This window comes from Natator depressus, chromosome 9 (assembly GCF_965152275.1).
Source record: "Natator depressus isolate rNatDep1 chromosome 9, rNatDep2.hap1, whole genome shotgun sequence".
Classification (NCBI taxonomy): domain Eukaryota; kingdom Metazoa; phylum Chordata; order Testudines; family Cheloniidae; genus Natator; species Natator depressus.
The window spans coordinates 50,501,278-50,521,198 of record NC_134242.1 but is presented as its reverse complement, the minus strand read 5'-3'; the positions used below and the strand labels follow the sequence as shown (position 1 = coordinate 50,521,198).

The window sequence follows — 19,921 nt, the reverse complement described above, 5'->3', positions numbered from 1 at the left end:
CCTTTCTCCTATTTTAATCTTTACAGCACCATCCATTTCCTACCCTCCCCACACACCCCCTTCCTCTTTCTTTTTTCTTTCTTTAAATACAGTCTAATCCCAACTGTGAACTGATGTAGTTTGTGCGTTAGGGGGAAAAAATCTCTCTCTCTTTCTGCCTTTTTTTCCCTTCTTCTTTCCTTGGCCCAGTTCATTATTTTTCTTTCTTGTCACTCAGTGTGATAGGTTGAACAGAAGTGCACAGATGAGCACTGAAAACGGTGTCACAAGGCCTTAATCTAGTCTTTAATGCCTGACTTCAGAGATGTCATTTATCTTCTAACTGCAGCAGGCATCCACCAACTTTATCTCTAATAATATATTGATGGATTAAAAGGGTCGGGCAGGAGACCGGGCTGGAAAAATTGCTTATTGACATCAAAATACAGTGCCCTCAACCTGATAAACATGGAGGGGCTCATGTATCTCCTAGAATAGTTGGTGTTGCTATAATTTTTTTTCTCTAGCATGTTTCTTCCAGGTTCATGGGGTGGTCCGGTAAAATAAACAAACAAACAGGAAATATAGTTTCTGCGTTGACACGACTGTGTGGAGGCAAATATATTTCACTAATTGTTTTTTAATGGTATAGCTGTGCATTATTATTTACCACACACTGTGTGATGCTGTTTGCTGTGAGTACCTGCCTTGTTTTAGCAGGCCTGAGCATATTGAAGCTCTTTGTGATATATGGCGTAAAAGCATCACTGGAAGCCTCTCAGCAGCATGCCGGTAGGAGGCGGTCCCCCGCATGGCTTCTCTCTCTGCATCCCCATTCCCTATGTGGCTTGGTTTCAGGGCGTCAGTGCAGCCTTATGCACTTGCTGCATAAAGCATGCTGCAATGGTCCCTTTGTTTTGTAGGTTAATCAATGCTTTTGATATTCCGCTTGCATCATTTTCATGGTCCACCCACAGTCGAAGGCTCCCACACAAACTGCCCATCATCAAAACCCTATTCTGATTTCAGTGTCTTTTTGAAAAATAAAAGGGTGGGTCTTGGCCTAACTTCCTAGGGTCACAGAAACAAGCCCAAAGCAGAGAGTCCCATGCCAGGAGGGGTCAAAGGGAGCTAAAAGGCTCTTTTCATTTACAAGTAGCTTTTAATTTTCTAATGAGCCTGATTGGGGTTTTTACTTACTTAGGGCCAGTTCTGTCATGGCTGCTGTTCATAAGCACGCCCCATGAAACCCACACACGAGAGGGGGATCATGAACTGGTTCCTGCACCAAGACCATCTCTCCACCAAAGCCCAAAAAGAGAGCATTCCATTAGTCCCCTCTGACAGGGGCCACAAATGCTGGATCAGGGCCTCGGCATCTGGATTCTGGTTCATCTTCCTGCATGTGTGCACCTGAGCCAGCAATGGACCCTACCCACACACCTCTTCACTGATTTACGCTCTTGGCGCTAATCTCTGCTGGGCATGCTGTGTAGAACTACTACCATCCGGAGCGTGGGTGCAAATGAATGCTCTTTTTCAGCAGAATATCCACACTCAGTTTGCACAGAGACCTGACGTGCATTCGGATTCCTTCCCCTCAGTGTGCCAGACCTGATCTGTGGGCTCTTATACCAGAGGGGCAGGCTCACGGCTCCTCCTCCTCCTTGTCTGGTCTGGATAGTTTGCTCCCTGGAGGAAGCAAGGACTGATCAGTCTTTGCTCTATTGTGATTTGCCCATGCACAGCTCCCTGACACTCGCTTTTGTAAGGACAAGTGACAGCCTCATCTTCTGCTTGCACTTGTTTCATGGCACATCTACAATGAGACAGAATTTAGTCGGACAAACCAGAATCTTTGTAAAAATCTGTGGATTTGGCCAATTTGCCATTAAATCATTTTCAGTGATTCAGCGTCTGATGTTTGTACGGGTCTGGGAGGAAAACTGTCTCTCATTCACTGGAGAAAGCGGAAAATTCCCCCAGTTCTGTCTCCCATTCCCTGGGCCAGCAAGGACTAGCAGTGCTGTGGGGATAACCAAGGCACTGCCGAAAGGGCCTGGTCCAGCTCCCATTAATCTCACTGAAAAGAGTGCCAGTGTCCTCATTGGTGTAGGCTTGGACCCTATGTATGAGAGGGAGGGAGGGAGTACCTTTCTTGTAGTAAGGGCGTAAGTCAGTGAGACCCTCAGACCACCCCTATGCAAGTGAGCACTCTGTTGTCATAATTTAAACCCAAAAGGTGGCATGTAATACATCATTGGCAAAATAATAACTCACTGATCATTAATATTCTTGCGTGATGTACATACAGTAAGCCCACAAAGGACTTTATGGCTATGTGCTGCAAATACATTCTTGAAAGGTGCTTGACAAGCAGTGCCTATGCCACGCTTGCTCCAGACAAAGGAATATGGTTCCACCTGTTTGAATGTGTCTCTGATGTAAGTTAAGCAAGGCATGACTAAAGACAACCACATTGATGCGCAAGGTAAACAAAGCCATCAGGAGAGCAAATGGGAAAAAATGATTGCTTAACAATCTAGACTGGGGATGGAGACTGCACCTCCAGGGAGCTTTCCTGCCTCTTGAAGCAGGGACTGTGAACTTTGGGAAGATATAAGGAGAAAGAAAAAACCATTTGGGCAGCCATCACTTGAGGAACTGAAGGGGCCAGAGCTCCTGAAATCACAGAACACTGGGTCCTTCAACCCAGGGGCCTGGAGTCTCTAGGAACTGAGTATAGGGGAAAAACGTTCTTAGGCAAAGATTAAGCGGTTTCCATCATATGCAGGGTTTACAGTTTGGTTCAATGGCTCTCAGCATCTCCACTGTACAAATTGTTCCAGCACCCCTGCTGAGTGACATAAGTTACACCGACCTAAGTGCTGGTGTGGACAGCACTATGTCGGTGGGAGACCTGCTCCTGCCTCCATAGCTACAGCAGCTCATGGAGGTGGTTTTATTATGCCAATGGGACAGCTCTCCGGTCGCAGAGAGCGTCTTCACCAGATGTGCCACAGTGATGCAGCTGCACCACTGTAGTGCTTCTAAGCAGTGAAAGCCAGGGTGTGACCTCATGCTTGTATGCTGGCTGTTGGTGTCAGGGCCATGAGCCATAGCAGCGTAGCATTTACGGCACCCTGAGTTGCTGTGTAGTTGGTGATACAACCCCTTACTGATCTGAGGCGAACCCCCAAAGCATCACAGTCAGCCATCAGCCTCTGCAAAGAGTCACAGCCAATTCTGATCCGCTGGAAGAATGGCATGTGTGATTCAGAAATAAGAGGGGTGAAAAGAAGGGTGTCACATATTCCCATCCTAAAATTTGGATTAGAATCAGGGATAGGTGGTTCCCAAGTATTGCCAGCAATGTGATATGCTCCAAGCCAGATGGTATTTTAACTTGGCCATAAATAAGATTAGAAACCTTTTCGGCTACTTGTAATAATCTGGAACAAAGTGAGGCAAGCATTGCAGAAAAGTCCAGCAGGCGCACTAGACTGTGGGTGTGTTTTTATTCTAACTGAATCAATGAGGTCTAATGTATTTTTCCCTTTTGTGAGAATTTTTATAATTGGAGTTTGATAGCAGGCATTTAAGTTGTATCTGCTGAGATCATATGCCTGTTGGAGTAATGAAGTTAATTTCTCCTTGTAATCATTTGGTGAACCAAGTTTTGGTTCAGTTTTAAGATGGAGAATAGGAACAAACAGTCTCTGGAGGGCTCTGCTACATGTAAGGAAAGTTGGCATTTCTCCGGTGGTTGTATAAGGAACAGTTCACAGCGCCTGAATCAAATCCCACTGAAGTCAATGGAAAAGACTTCAGTGGAGATTGGATTAGGCCCTTGGATAGAATATACAAATCCTAGTTGGTTAGCATTGTAGCAACCTGCACGGAAGTTGGAGGAGGAGCACAGACTGCAGTAAGGAAGAATTTGGAGGAGGCATTGGGAAGTCAGTCTGTATGCATATGATAGAACGCCAGCTGCAGTTGCAGCATCTATGGAAATAGTTGTCTTAATAAAAAACAGTTTAGTGATAGAAATATGGAGTCCTCTCATGTTATTACCCAGTATCTACTACAAGAAACAAACATATTGTCAGCCACATAGGATCTAGTAGCCTATTATAATGACCTTCTAAAGTCCACAGGACCTTCTGGGGTTTGTAGTCCATCAACCGTAACCAGGAGCCTGACGCAGATTCCACTAAGGTCCATGTGAGCTTTTGAAGAATTAAAAAGATCACAGGGAGGCAAATTTGTGACTGTGCGAAAGAATCAAGGTACAGAACATGAGGGGTAAGGTGCAGAGAACTCAGGGAAGCTGGCTGGAATCTTGCCAACTTCATTTGAAGTTTACAAGAAGAGCCATTTTTGAGATAAGATTTGGCAAAAAAGCATTAAAAAAACTTTCCAAACATGATCCACATCTATTTTATCCAGGTTCTGTTTTCTTCATTCAGTGTATGGTTACCAAAACATTCAATGTTGGACATCATTTGCAAAGAAGCTATAAGAATCTTTGTTGGCTATAAGAGAAAAACAAAAGGAATATCTGATAAGAAAGCTACAAAAGGTTGTAATGTTTGTTCATAATTCAAATGATCTGATTGCTGTTACTTCTCATGTGTCTCATATTGCACTGCATAGGAACCACTGACTGAAAGCAGCTGATTAAGGAGGTGATGATTTCTTGTGCTGAAATTTTCTGAACAAAGAGAAAATCACACAATACATTAGAGAATTTCTGTGCTGCAGAAATACAGCTGAAGAGACAGTCCAACATGTGAATGTATATTCCCAACTTTTTTAGGCCACTGATCTAAATTCTAAGACATGGTTGGCAAGATATCATGACTCATGAGGTGTACAACAAAATGTGAGCAGAACTAATTAAATTGTTGGCATTGCTGGGAAGAATTATGGGTAAAGATATTTTCAGCACAGTGGTTCAGGCCTTTTCAGAAGCAGACATTAACATCAGCAAGCATTGAATCATTGGGAACAGATGGAGCTCCTACTACAGTCAATTCTAGTGCAGGTTTCATTCAGTATCTTGCTAAGGAAGATGGTTACAAATGGAGCTGACTGAAAAATTCCAATATTTCAAGTTTGGTTTCATCCCAGATCAGGCAAAATATTGAATTTTTTCATGGAACAAAAAGTTCAGAAAACATTTCATTCGGAAATATTAAAATGTTTCAACATTCCCAAAACAAAATGTTTCATTTTGGAGTCTGCATTTGTATCTGCATCTGCCTGAGTTGCTGCACTTCTTGGGAGTTGAAGTTCAAAGTTCCTCATGACCCCTACAGACTCTGCTCCCTGGCCAGACTACATCCCCCATGATGCACTGTGGCTTATAAATGCGTCTAAGCTGCTGTGGTGACTCATGGATGAGGTGCTGTAGCATCTCAAGCAGATGCAGAGATAAATGTTGTCCCTAAATGAAGCATTTCCTGGGGGGAAAATCCACCAAAATCAATTTTTTCCCTCTGGAAATTTTGATTTTGACAAAAACACAATTTCTGATGGGGAAATGTTTCATCTGAACTTTTTCAAGCAGCCCGGCTTACAGTAATAGTGCATCACTCATAAAAAGGCATTCTGTGTTAAAGTAAGTTCACACATACTTGAGGAGGTGATGAAGCTGGTAAAAATTTGGGAATTTCATCATTGCAAGAGCTCATAATAATTAAGCTTTTAAAACACTCTCAGCAAGTCTCAGTGCTTTGGAATGGAACGATGTCAAACGGCTAAAATGTTTCTTGTTCATTGAGGCTGTATTTATTGTGTTGGAGGGTTAGAAGCCACATTGTGCTTAGTGCAGCAGGGACAGGTTTACCATCTGAGAACTAACAGACTTATAACACTTGAATGACTTGCTGTTTTCTGACAGAAAGCAAATACATTGCCATGCATCAGATAGTCTCAGATATAAAGACCACTATGTCACAGATTGCTGTTGCTATTGGCTAAAAATCAACATCCAGGATATGCATGTGGCAGAGTTCCAGGCAAGTGCTCTCTGGAAAACCAAATCTGTTGACTGCAAGTCCCAGCTGGAAAATACTGAGTATGTGAGGTATGAAGAAAATAATCCTAATCTGAAAACTGAACTGATGTGAGGTGAGACAACATTGTCTGATCCTTTTGTTTCTATGAAGACCTTATCCATAGCTTTGGTAGTGGTCTCTGGTTCAACACAGGCATGAAAACGGTTGGATGAACTTCGCTTGGATGGATGTCAGGACTGTATTCGAGAATGACTTGGGTGCAGCACTCAAAACTGCAAAACACAAGCCTCACATTAAAAAGACTGTCTTCCCAAATTCAATGGCAGAAATCCCACTGACTGCTGGGCAGCTGCCTCTGCGCCTCTAGCAGACCACTTGACATGGTAAGTACTTGTTTGCATTTTCTTGCACATGGAACAGAAATAGTCCAGTATCACTGTCCAGTGCCCTCAAGCCAGTCCTCTTTCTTAAATTTTAATGAATACATGGCATTTCCTATTTGGTGGTTCTCTATGTTCGAGAACATCACTATATATTTTTGTAACAGGTAGCTGTACTGATGAGCTGTGCAGCTCACTTTGCAAATGTGGACAAGGCCCCTAACTGGCCCTGGCCTACTTCAAATATTCTCCCTAAGCTCCCATACCCTGCCATCTATGTTGGAGATTTTAATAGCAGCCACACCACCTGGGGATACAGAACGTCAGATCAAAAAGAAAAGGAGTACTTGTGGCACCTTAGAGACTAACAAATTTATCAGAGCATAAGCTTTCGTGAGCTACAGCTCACTTCATCTGAATGCATCCAATGAAGTGAGCTGGAGCTCACAACAGCTTATGCTCAGATAAATTTGTTAGTCTCTAAGGTGCCACAAGTACTCCTTTTCTTTTTGCGAATACAGACTAACACTGCTGCTACTCTGAAATCAGATCAAAATGACCTTTTGGAATGGGCTTTGCTCCATAATTTTTACCTCAGCCATGACCCAAAACAATGGGGTACTTTTCCAGATGGAAGCAAGCAAGTGTAACCCACACACCTTCTGGGTGTGGTGTTCTGTCCCATCTAGTGGCACCAAGACCACTTAGAGAGAGTTAAATGAATCTGCTCTACAGCCTTAGCCAAGAGCCAGTTGGCTTTTAGCTCATGCGGTAGAGGCTCACGCACTAAGCTCCAGAGGTCCCCGGTTCGATCCTGCCCGCCAACGACCGATGACAAATCACCCCCAGAATTTGCTCTTTAAGATGCAAGACATGCCATGTCTAACCCTGTTTAAGGTTATGTTCAATCCACTGAGTCACCATCTCAGCTCAAGGCACCCAGTTTGGACAATTCCCTTAAGGAACCTCAATATCACCTCCAGATGGTGTACTAGGTGGCACGAACAAACTTTAAACATATCCAATGCCTATCTCATGGCAGATCCAACTGTTTGGCCCCCAGTTTTGAACTTCCATGCCATCTTTGGGTGAAGCTTATTGCTTCACATGCAGAGTGAGCAGATGTGCTGCTACTAACTACAGGTGGGGCCTTTGTGACTCCCTCCGTTGCCGCTCTGGATAGTTAGAAGATGTAGGTCACATACTTGAAGCCTGCACCCATTGGCAAGGGCTGTCTGGCTCCCTTATGGACTTTCACACTATTCTTCCTTCAGCTATTGAATGGTTCGACTAATGCACTTGACTTTACCATCTATGTAAATGCAATTGTAATAGATTTGTGGAAGGGCAAGACATTTGGGAAACACTCAAGAACTGTTGTCTCATTGAATTCACATGCTTAAGTGCTTTGCTGACTCAGGACCTACAACATAAAATGTTATGATGTTTTGAAACTTAGGGCTTGGTCTGTCAGCTCTCTTTCATGAGAAGAAAAGGAGTACTTGTGGCACCTTAGAGACTAACCAATTTATTTGAGCATAAGCTTTCGTGAGCTACAGCTCACTTCATCGGATGCATAAAAGTGGAAAATGCAGTGAGGATGTTTTTATATACACAGACCATGAAAAAATGGGTGTTTATCACTTCAAAAGGTTCTTCCCCCACCCCACTCTCCTGCTGGTAATAGCTTATCTAAAGTGATCACTCTCCTTACAAAGTACTCCTTTTCTTTTTGCGAAAGAATATTATAAAATATAATAAATTCCCTTTGCTGTGGTTTCCCTGTGGAGATGGGGGGGAGGAGCGGTATCAGTCACTGGTTTTAACTTAAAAAAAAATAATGAAAACAGGGATTTTGATTAAAAAATACATGTAACAGAAGTTCATCTTCATGGACCAAGCTTTGCAGCTCACCTTTAAGACTTTTGTGTGTGTTAATTTCCACTCACTAATCCTCTTCTCCCTTAGAGTGAAGTACACCATCTAAATGTACAAAAGAGCTCAATTCAGATGCCCTGTTGTTAACCTGTAGCAATTTACTTTACACTAGGACCAAAGGCACAGCTGATGCTAAGGTATCCAGATGGAAAGAGGGAACAAATTTCACTGCCCGAACAAGCTAAACTTCTGGTAAGTGAAGCTAATTGGAGATCCTTGTTTGAATGGAAGAGAGCTGAAACTAGAAAATACTTTTTTCTGATGTCACTATGAAATTAGACTTAACCAAATATGAAAGTGGTTGGTATACATATGGAGGGGCTTGTGCTGTCAGGCTATGAGGCTTCTTTCTTGCTATATAACTATCTTTCCCACATTACTCCTGAGGGCATTCTGCTCCAGAAAATTTAAAAATTCTTTGCCAAAAAAATTATGCACACAATATTTTAAACTTATAATAACAAGGCTGCTACTCTGAAATCTTTCATGAGAAGCTCTCATTGACTTCAATGGAATTTCTCACAAACTTAATGTTAACTAGGTGCTCACGTGCTTTGCTGGATCAGGGCCTTAGCAAGTGTAAGCAAGGTGTAATGGGAGAAGTGTTAAAATCCATAAGTGTAGATGAGAGCTGGAGTATCCAGAGTGGCATGCTAAAAATTGTACCACATTACTGTTCCACTGAGGAATAAACTAAAAGGACAAGTAGCATCCAAAGTGGCATAACAAAACCCTGCTGAAAGATACAAGTGTAAAGAAAGAACCTGTAGTGCAAATGGAGAAGGGGAAAAGCACTAGACAAGAATATACAGCCAGTTAAGGCTTGTAGGGAAAAGATAAGGATAGCTGAGAGAGCAGAGGGGCTTAGTGGGAATAAAAAGAGCTTTCACAATTATATCAGGGAAAAGGGAATACCAGAGAGAAAGTAGTTCCATTAATAAATGAAGAGGGAGACAAAATCAATAGTGTTTCTAAAATGGCAGAGTTACTGAACTCCCTTTCACCATCAGTGTTTAACAAGGTAAGTAAAGGACAGAGGCATGGAAAGTTATAAAGCAAGGAGCCTTTGGTAATATGGCACTTTGGATAAAAAACAGTTTATGGGAGTATGTGAACTGGATCATCAAATTTTCAGTCCAAGTAAGATATGTTTTTCAAGGTCTTAAGTGAATTGGCTCCTGCATTTGCTAAGTCTTTGGCAATTGCTCTTGAAATACAATAGAACACCGGTAAGGATGGGCAAATGCGATACTGCTGTTTTTTAAAAGGCCAATCCTGGCAATTCCTGTCTGGCAAAGATAAATTCACTATCTAGTAAAATACAATAACAAATATCAGGAGAAAAATGTATTTAAGCTCCTAGGGTAAAGTCCTGCTCCTACTGAGAGAGAATATTAGAACCCTGGGTAACACCCTGCATGAGTTTACAAAGAATTTCTTTGCTAGCTTGTGCCCAAGGAGCTGTGAAGCATGTTGCGGGTGGGGAAGCGCTATGCAGGAAGTGAAGTCCCCTAGATTGATTCAGCCAGAATTCCTGCTGGGGGGATGGCCTCTAGGATCCCGACTCAGGAAAGCACTCCGCACATGCTTAAAGGCAACGGAATGTTACTCAAAAATGACATTTGCTTCTGAGCATTATCACCTGGATTGAAAACTGGCTGCAGTGCTGGAACCCAGAGGCTCTGAAGCGCAGGCTGTGGCTGGCAGAGTGCTTGCTGGCTGCCCATAGATTGCTGGCTGGTCACGTATGAGCCAGATTTTTTTAAGGTATTTAAGCATCGAACTGCTTAAATGGGCAATAGGTACTGACATACCTTTAAAAATCTGGGTCCCCTCATTCTTTCCAATGGTTAAATTGCATTAAAATCAAGTGTAAAATATCTTAAATCCTTCCCTAAAAGCACTTTCCCATACTGCAGCTGCTTTGGGGTTGTTATGCACTGGTGAATGGTAGTGGAGAAGGTCTGCATGACTGCAAATGGGAGATTGGTGCCCATGGGATAACCTGGCTGAGAAGAACTGATTCCTGCCAGAAAAAAGCTTGAGAGCATGTGCTCTAAGCAAAGGGTATGAATACCATAATACCTCCACTATATCGGGGTGGTGCTGGGTGAGCATTGGGATCACGGGTTGGGAGGCAGTGATCAGGGGAATGCCTATGGCTACCAGAGAGCTTTATATTCATTTTTAAAACTGAAACATCTTCATTCACAATCTGGTTGAAGGCATGAACAGAGCATTAACTAAACCTGCGAATGGCGCTGAACTGAGATTTACAAAGAACAGTGGGTAAAAGGGTACATGGATTATGAAGAACTCAGGACAAGGGTGACAAGCAGGAATTATTTCAGGGAAGTCCCATGGCCTGTGTTCTGCAGAAGGTCAGACTAGATGATCATGATTGTTCCTTGCTGGTGTAAACTCTCATCACTTCTTTGAAGGCCAATCCAACTTCTGCAGCAGCCAAGTGAAGGCCTTCCATGTGCTTCAGTGGGAGTTGGATCAGGGTCAAAGTAAGATACACTTTAAACTGGGAAAATTGCAATCTGAAACAACCGGGAAATAATAAACTTGTACAGAGAAAGGAAGGTGATTCTTCAGGCGCACTACTGCCGAAAAAGAGCTACAGTGAAGGAGTTGGGGTGGGGGGGGAATTAAGGACCTGATCCTGAGATGTGTTCCATGCATATGTCTGGCTGAAATCATTGGGATTTATGCTTACATTACACATCCCACATTCAAGCCCTTAGCATGGCAGCATAATCAGGCAGGGAAATTTTGGACTGTACCTATAGAGACATGATTTTATGGAGTGGAGGGGTAATAGCTTCTCTCTATAGTCAGGGCCCCAGGTATTCCACAAGATCAGAATTAATCTCTCCCTACAGAACCATGTTCCAGAATCTCGACTTTTCCTTTTAAAAATAGTGGGTGAAATCCTGGCCCAGTTGAAGTTAATGGAAGTTTTGCCATTCACTTTAATGAGGCCAGGATTTCACCATTTTTAATAACTTTTTATTAAGGCAAAGTTACAATAAAATGTTAACATGCTACATCGTGCATTACTTATTACTTGTTCAGGATCTAGTTAATATTCAAAGAATCTGGCTAAAGATTCTGGTTTTGAAGATAATATTGAAAAGCTTATCAATCTCCAAACCAATACAGTGCTGTCTGCCTCATTTGCAGAGAGCCTGAAGCAATAGCTCTGAGGAATGTGAACAGCTCCATTCATCTCAATGGGGTGTTAACTCTGGAACCTAAACATGACAAGATGCAGCATACAGAACATGTAGGAACAGTGTAAAATAACCTGAATTTAATATAAAAATTAATAACATATGGATGGCCGTGCTAACTCTATAATTCATTTTCACAATTATCTTAAAACCTCCATTTGTAAAATGAAGCTGCTGCAGAATTTCTACTCGAGTGTTACAAAATCTAAAGACTTCACTGCAGGATCTAGGGACACTGGCACACAATCTAGGGATCTTTAATGTACAATTTAAATCCAGCTTGCTACAGAATACATGGAGCCTTGTTGGTTCTTTTCTGCTGAGACCCCACCTGGAATGCCATATTGAGTTTTGGGCACTACATTCCCACAAAAAGTAGATAAATTGGAAGATGAGCAGGAAGTAGTAAGAAAAGAGGGGAACGATTAATGGAAAATGTAATGTAATGTGATGGAGTCAGCACTGAGCACCAGCAGCCAAAACTCTGTGACCTAGGAAGCTGCAATAAAGTAGGTTTCCTGTAATTAGGAAGATAATTGCATTGGGAGCCTCAATAGTCTTGTCTAAAATGGCAATTTTCCCACCATTGGCCTAGCTCTGGAGCTGTTGTTGGTAGGATTAGATGACCCCGTTGTAAACTAAAGTTTCCAGCATTACTAATACTACTGGAACTGCACCACATCTAACATTGCCTGTGTTGATGCCACCACTGGATGAGCAGCAGTTTCATGGGACAGCAGATGCCACACTGAAGCAGGAGTGGTAGGATATTCACTGGGTAAAGAGAGGGGAGAATGAGAGCCTCTGAATTAGGGGGTGGGGAGGTTACTGGCACCCCCTAGGTGGTTCTCTCATAGCTCCCAAAATGTGAAACTGGCATGAAGAGTGTCTGAAGTGTATAATTGTCTGAGGTGGTCAAAGTGTTTAAATAGGAGTAATAGGGTGAGACTAAGCCAAAGCAAACTGAGCAGTTTATGAGGAAAAATTTCTGCAAAACAAGTTCTATTAGGCTGTGGTAAACGTTGAACAGCTAAAGCGCTGCATGCCCGATTCCTCTGGCCTTTAACAATGAGACTGGAGAAGGCACCAAAGAATTTACTGTCGGGAACGTTTCTGTATTGGAAGGGGGATGAGTACTGTAGCCCAGGATTGCTTTTAAATCTCTATTTTCTATGATTTTATGACATACTATATGTATCAATACATAGTTATCGTGGCATATCCTATTTTACTCTGCTCCCAGTAAGCAATTTGTCACACTGGAATGCTTGGGATGAATTCATCAGAAGGAACAATGGGAAAATGTTTTTTATTTGTACAATTTGTGGAATTATGGTGGGCTTTTCAAAGGCACGCAACCCTGGCCTAACTGCTCCCATGAGTCACTGGGAAAACACCCGTTGAAGTGAACGTGAGCAGCGTTAGCCCAGTGTGAGTGCTTTTGAGAACCCCACCTTTGATGATCAAAAGCCTTCTCATATTTGATATTTCTTTGCTTTTTTAAGGTAATATAAAAGAAGAAAAGATAAAGAATAGCTCTTGTGAAAGCATCTGCTTTTTTACTTATGAAAATGAATATTAAATAACTATGGAAGTTTTATCTCCAGTAATTTAGTTGTGATTTTCTTTCAGACAGCTCACTTTGTGATCAGGAAAGCAAGGATAAACACCACGCTGCTACAGAAAAGCTGTCTGGGTCCCATCCCCCAATTACCACCAGCCCAGAGCAATAGCCGTTAGACACAGCTACAGAAATGCCACCTGGTATTGGAACCCCGCATAGTGCAATGGAGAACAGAGCAGCAGAGGGACCCAACACAGCAGTTCTTCAAAGATATCCCCGTTTGCCTAGCTCCCTGCAGGCAGTGCTAGGACAAGCACCTACTCTTTGAGATGTCTTGCTAAAGCTAAGAAATCGTTTCCTTTAGTGGCACATACAGGCAGGCATTTAATGGCAACCTGCAATAAATTCGAACCATGAAAGGCTGCCTCAAAGTGAGGGGACTGGAACAGCTTGGTGAGGAGGAGATGATTCAGGGGAGAGTACATCAGCAGCTCATCTTCCCCTGCCACTAGGCTAGCACGTGACATATCTTGACCTGCACACCTCAGACTGTAGGGAGATTTTATCCAGGGATGGAAACACATAACAAAGGACAAGTGGGCCTTGGAGATTATTCAAGGTGGACTCACACCAATCCTCCAGCAACAGATGTATAATTTCTCAAACCTCAGAATAGCCCCGGAACAGAAGCCAGTGCTGTAAGCACTCTTCCTCTGTCTGAGAAGCTCAGCCCTTAAATGCATAGTCCCCCATAGCACAAGTTGTACAGTCCTTGGGAACTGCAGCGAAGGAAGCACTGTGACAGGAGAGTGTTTACTGGAGTTTATTCAATTTTCTTTGTTTCCTTGTGGTGCCCAAGAGATACGAAGGAGACAAGACAGTCTTAGATCTCAGATCAAACTACTAATGCCCTTTGGTGGAGTTTTGTATGGTGTGACCTTCACTTCAATTGTGGCAGCTATTGAACTCTATATCTTAATCTGGCCATGCCACAGGGAATTCCTGAGGTTCTCTGACAACTGTACCCACGTACTGTACAGAGTCCTGATTTTTGGACTTTCCCCTTTCCCCAGGGGAAGCACTAGAGGTCCCATATGCAGCTGTTTGACAATTAGGGACCCACATTTACCATTTTCTTGATGACCTACTAATTGGGGCTTACTTCCAAGAGAAAGTCACCATTAGGACTTTACGGAAGCTCCTTGGGATGCTGCTAGCCTGCATCCAATTAATGACATAGAATTGCTTTCATATAAGGCAGCTTCAGTTGTTCCTGTTTTCCATTCCTTCAGAGATCACGCAAGACCTCAGCTGTGAGATCCAAGCCCTGAAGGTTGCCTGTAGCATTCCTGTGGCGGCTGCTACATTCTACCAGGTTCAGAAGAGTCTCCACTGGAGGAATGCCAGAGAATAATCATAAGTACAGATACAAGGCCACACAACAACAGGATCCTGATTGGGAGCCAGGAGGCAGGGAATCTGTTCCATCCTCCGGAGAAACACTGCCATTAACTTGGAGATTAAACTAGGTCCTGTAGGTCTTAACACCCATTGGAACCTCTGGGCTCTGTCACCACTTTTCTTATCTGTTAGAGTAGCTCACTTAATAAAATTGCTTTCCTGAAGCAGCGACATAAGTTTCAGCCCCGGAGCCTCAACATGGCACTGTCCATAAAGATGACATAGTGCTCATAACTAAGGCTTGCTGGAAAACAACAATTCCTTTATGTAAAAAATGTGGAGGTTTTGGAGTTTATTTGCGGTCTGATGTGTAATGAAAATGAAACCTTTTGAAATTTTTAGCAAAAAAACATGAGCAGGAGAGAAAGCCACCAGAACAGCCAGTAGCCCTGTGCTTAGGACACTCCCCGGGGATGTTGGAGACATGGGTTCAAGTTTCCACTCTGCTTGACTTGAAGTAAGGACTTGAACCTGAGTGGATGCCCTGATCACCAGGTTATTGGCTGTTCTGGGGGGATCTATCTCCTGTTTTTTCTTGGAAAATTTCAATCGGTTTCATTTTCATTCTGATGCGGAATAAAAACAAATTTTGAAACCTCAAAGTTCTTGCAAAACAGAATTGTTGTTTTCCAGCCAGCCCTAGTATAGGTCAAATTAAATGCTGGAATTGTTGGAATATGGGTTTCTAGGAAAATTTATCAAGAATGGAAAAGACCCAAGCAGTAAAATTCAAATATAACCATGAGCTGACCCTGTAAGATGTGAACAATCAATTGAATCTGGATGCTGCCAAGAAAGACATTCCAGGCAATCTCAACCCAGCATGGCTCTAAACAGCAGAGGATGGATAGGTGGGTGGGTGTGGGATATTCTCAGAGGAGTTTGCTATGTTCTGTTCTCCAAGTGTCCCCTGGTGTGCACACAAGCTATAGCATAGCTAATTACAGGAAATTAAAGAGAAAGACATATAAAAGGATTGCCTGAGCTGTGAGAGCCCTGGGAAGGACTGATGAACGTCCCGCGGTGCCGCAGCCACAATTAGAGCACCAGAATATGGCTTAAAACTGGAACTGAAATTTTAAAAGTTACTGTCGTATGTCAAGAAAAGGTTAATTATAACCCACGGACTTCAGGATCGGCTTTGGACCATGCCTCAAAGTGAAATAGGGTAGATTAATAGAAGCCAGATGGGACCATTATGATCACCTAGTCTCATCTCCTGCATAACGCAGGTAAGAGAATTCACCTACTGATTCTTGCATTAGCCCAATATCTTGTCGTAGAGCTATGCAAGTATGTGTCGAATTATGTATGTATTTAAAAGTGAAGTTCTAGTGCATTCCCACTTTGGAATATAACGATCTTGGGAGCAAATTACCTGTTACAGGAAGGAGTGCTCTGTAGAAGAGAGATAGATAGCTGTGTTGGTCCCAGGAAGTTAGAGAGACAAGGTGTGTGAGGTAATATTTTTTACTGAAGCAGCTTCTCTTGGTGAGAGACACAAGCTTTTGAGCTTACACAGGACCTGAAGAAGAGCTCGGTGTAAGCTCGAAAGCTTGTCTCTCTCGCACCAACAGAAGTTGGTCCAGTAAAAGAAATTACCACACCCACCTTTTATATTTGTAAAGAGCCAATATATACGGTGACAGTAGACAGTGCTCAAGAACACACAGCACAGTTCGCAGGTTTGTCAGACCTGTACAAATTGTCATATACTGTAAATGGCTTCTTGAAGACTACTCTTCCAATGGATTGCTTTACAGCTACTGGGGAGTGGGGCTTCTAGAGGTCCCTTGGAAGGGTTCAGGAACTGGAGGTGGAGCCTATGTAGAGTGCTAGGGAGTATTCTGACCTATAGGACACTTTACTGCCACTCATCAGCAAGAGACCAGGGCCAGCCATAACTGCCAAAATGTTATAGGCACCATATTGCAGAGACCTCCCTAGACAGGAGAATGACCTGGCACTTCTCAGGGAAGAGGACAGAAATAAAGGAAGATAGAAAGGACAGATGAGAGAAGGGGGGAAGAAGGAAATGGGACAACAGAAAAAGGAGGGGAGAGAAGAAAAGCCCTTAAGTGATGCGCTCAAACCCAGCAGCAGAGAACCATGCCCTTTAGAGAATTTCTTTCTCACCCTTGCATTCTAGATAAGATCTATAGCGGAGTGTGTTATTAAACCTATAGCTGGCACCTGGCCAGTACAGGTCTAGATTGTAAAAGCACCTACCCAGCCCCATCGGGGTGTTAGGACGCTGCACCTTCCTAGCCAAGCAATTGGGTAGGGAGTGGCAGGAGCCCTTGCTATGCCTCCGAGTCACCAGCCAGAGAAGCTTGCTAAGAGCAGAGGGCGGATTAAGCTACACCATCAAAAGGGGTGACCTAATTTGCTGCCCCTCAGAGCAATGCAGGGGCAGAGGAGGAATTGTGGTCCTCAGGGTCACACTTTGTATTACATTTCCATTCATAAATAGTTTATAAAGGACTAATAAATGATGAATAGATATTTTAATAAATGGTTAATCAATTGTTATGGATCCCAAAAAGTCAATAGGTTGCCTAGAGCCATGGCTTCTAACCATCTATAACTCTGTCTACTGATGAGCATGTAACCCTCAATGCCACATCCTGCTCGTGTCTGTAACATGCCTTTAACAGCTGTTAATTATGCATTAATTTTTATAAACCATGTGTAGAGGGAGCCTTACAGTGACTGGATGTAGTTAACGTTAGATGGCTACTGGAGTGTGTGGATTTATTTTAACTTGGACTTTATTGATTATTTTCCTGCACTCTCTCTGCAGGCATTCAGAGGGGCTGCTGCTATTATATCTTCATGTTCTTTGGATCCTGTTTTTTTTTCCTCCACGAGCCATCTCTGCCCAGAGCACAGCAGTAACATCAAGCCAGTGGCTATCAAACCAATACTATAGCATTGGCACCAAAGAAGACATGGCAAGACAAATAATATCAGAGAATTGTTATTACATTTGTTACTGTTGATGATATATAGTTATAGATATACATGTAAAATTCACCTTAACAAAAATACAAATCATATAAACCAGCCATTTGCTCAACTAAAACCAAGAACAGGAGTAATATGTATATGTGTATCTGCACTGAAACCTCTGCAGCACTGCTATAAAACAAATAATAATACTGACTTCTATCTATTAAAGCTAGTTGAAAAATGCTGAATATTTTTGGCCAAATTTTTGAAAATTGTAGCTTAGCTAGCTAGCTAGATAACTAGCTAGCTAGCTAGATGGATAGATAAATAGATTAGATCTGTTCATTTAGATTTATAAAACAAAGGCAGATAGAGACACCTATATCCTTGAGTCAAGGTCCTTGACATTCATTTAAAATAAGCAAATATTAACAAGAGGCCAAGCACCTCAGCAAACTCCACTATATACTCACACCAAGCTACCCCTTACAGCCAAAAAGTAACAAGTGCAAAGAACACTTCAGTCCCCAAATAACAGTCCTTCAAACAACAACACCTGCCCCAAAAGCCTAAGTACAAATGAGCTTTGCAGCATGCCCTGACAATGCACATGTTCAGTCTGCTTAATGCCAACGTCCGGAAGGAAGCATAAATTCCAGCATCTAAGGGCCCTGCCAGATGCTCCTTCTTTATTAAGTTAACAGAGCTCCAACTCAGGAACCTTCAGATTTCAACTGCAGCATAGTTCCTGGGAGAAAGGCAGCTCCTAGGTCACTTAGGACAGTATAGGACTAAGCTAAAGCTGGTGGGAACATTTTGGATGAAATTTTATGGAGTTGTTTTAATGGCAATGAAGTTTTCAGCTAAAAGGGTTGCATGTAAGTGTGTCTACAGCTTGGTGGTTTGGGCCCTGTTCTGGGCTCCAAGACACCCAGGTTCTAGCCTCTATTCTCTCTGGGCTGTGTAAGCCCTAACCACCAGGCTCCACACACAGTACTGAGAATTTTCTGTTCAGAAACAGATTCTAGAGGTTTTGCATTTGTTCCAATGTGGAAGGAAAACAAATTATAAAACCTCAAACTTTGCCACAAAACAGAATTGTCCTCTTCCAGGCAGCTCTAATCAAAACCAACACCTGTATCTCCACCTGGAAACCAAGAGGCAGCCAGTGGAGATTATGAAGCACCCATATGACATGCGTGTGGTAATATGCTCCACTCAATGAACAGGGTGCTTCTTTAGCCTGCCTTGCATTAGTCTTATCTGAAAGCGACAAAGAGCCATCCTGAGGATTTAGCCTTAAGTCAGTAATGACATTCAAGATCCTCATGCCACTGAAATTAGTATATGGAATAAAAAATACATTACAGCATGATACCCATAATATCTGTAGTTGTAGAAAAAATTGCATGATGTATTTTATTTTTTGCAAATATAGTATGTGATCATGTATTAATGGCTCTATTGCACACAGAGAAGAGGGAAGAGTTAAGCATCCACACCTTGAATACTGAGTGTAGGTCTGGTCACCCCATATCAAGAAAGCTATATTAGAATTGGAAAAGCCACGGAGAGGGCAACAAAAATTACATTAAAAAGATTGGGACTTTTCAGCTTGGAAAAGAGATGACTAAGTGGGGATGGATATTATAGAGAGATATATAATTATGAATGGTGTGGAGAATGTGAATGATGAAATGTTATTTACGCTTTCACATAATACAAGAACCCGGGATCACCCAATGAAATTAATAGGCAGCAGGTTTAAAACAAACAAAAGGAAGTACGTCTTCACACAATGCACAGTCAACCTGTGGAACTCATTGTCAGGGGATGTTGTGAAGGCCAAAATTATAACAGGGTTCAAAAAAGAATTAGTTAAGTTCATAGAGGATATGTCCATCAATGGCTATTAGTCAAGATGGTCAGGGATGCAACTCCATGTTCTGGGTGTCCCTTGCCTCTGGCTGCCAGAAGCTGGGAGTAGACAACAGGCAATGGATCACTCAATGATCGCCTGTTCTGTTAATTCCCTCTGAAGCACCTGGCATTGTCTACTGCAGGGCTAGATGGACCGTAGGTCTGACTCAGTATTGCCGGTCTTATGTTCTTATAACACTAACTTGGGCTTTAACTGACTTCTGAGTGCCTGCATGTTCAACCATAACATAGTTTGGATTTTTTTCTTTTGTATTAAATACAGATACAATGATCTGATATAAAGTTTTGATCTACAGGAATCTGGGATGGTGATTTACGCACAATTTTTCTGTGTAGATCATCACAAACATAGGCTGATAAAAAAGATTATGCCCAACCCTCACATATTATAATAGACTTTAGAGGGTTTTAAAATATAGATATTGGCACTTTTCTTCCACCCAT

The 19,921-nt window shown here is 42.4% G+C and overlaps 1 long non-coding RNA gene across 1 annotated transcript; it reads left to right on the top strand.

The window, feature by feature from the left end:
• The first annotated feature begins 6,277 nt into the window (after window positions 1-6,277).
• Window positions 6,278-13,282, top strand: LOC141993482 (uncharacterized). The gene is made up of 3 exons (XR_012640869.1): window positions 6,278-6,385; window positions 8,433-8,512; window positions 13,192-13,282. It is a non-coding gene; the product is annotated as an uncharacterized LOC141993482 (long non-coding RNA).
• The last annotated feature ends 6,639 nt before the right edge of the window (window positions 13,283-19,921 follow it).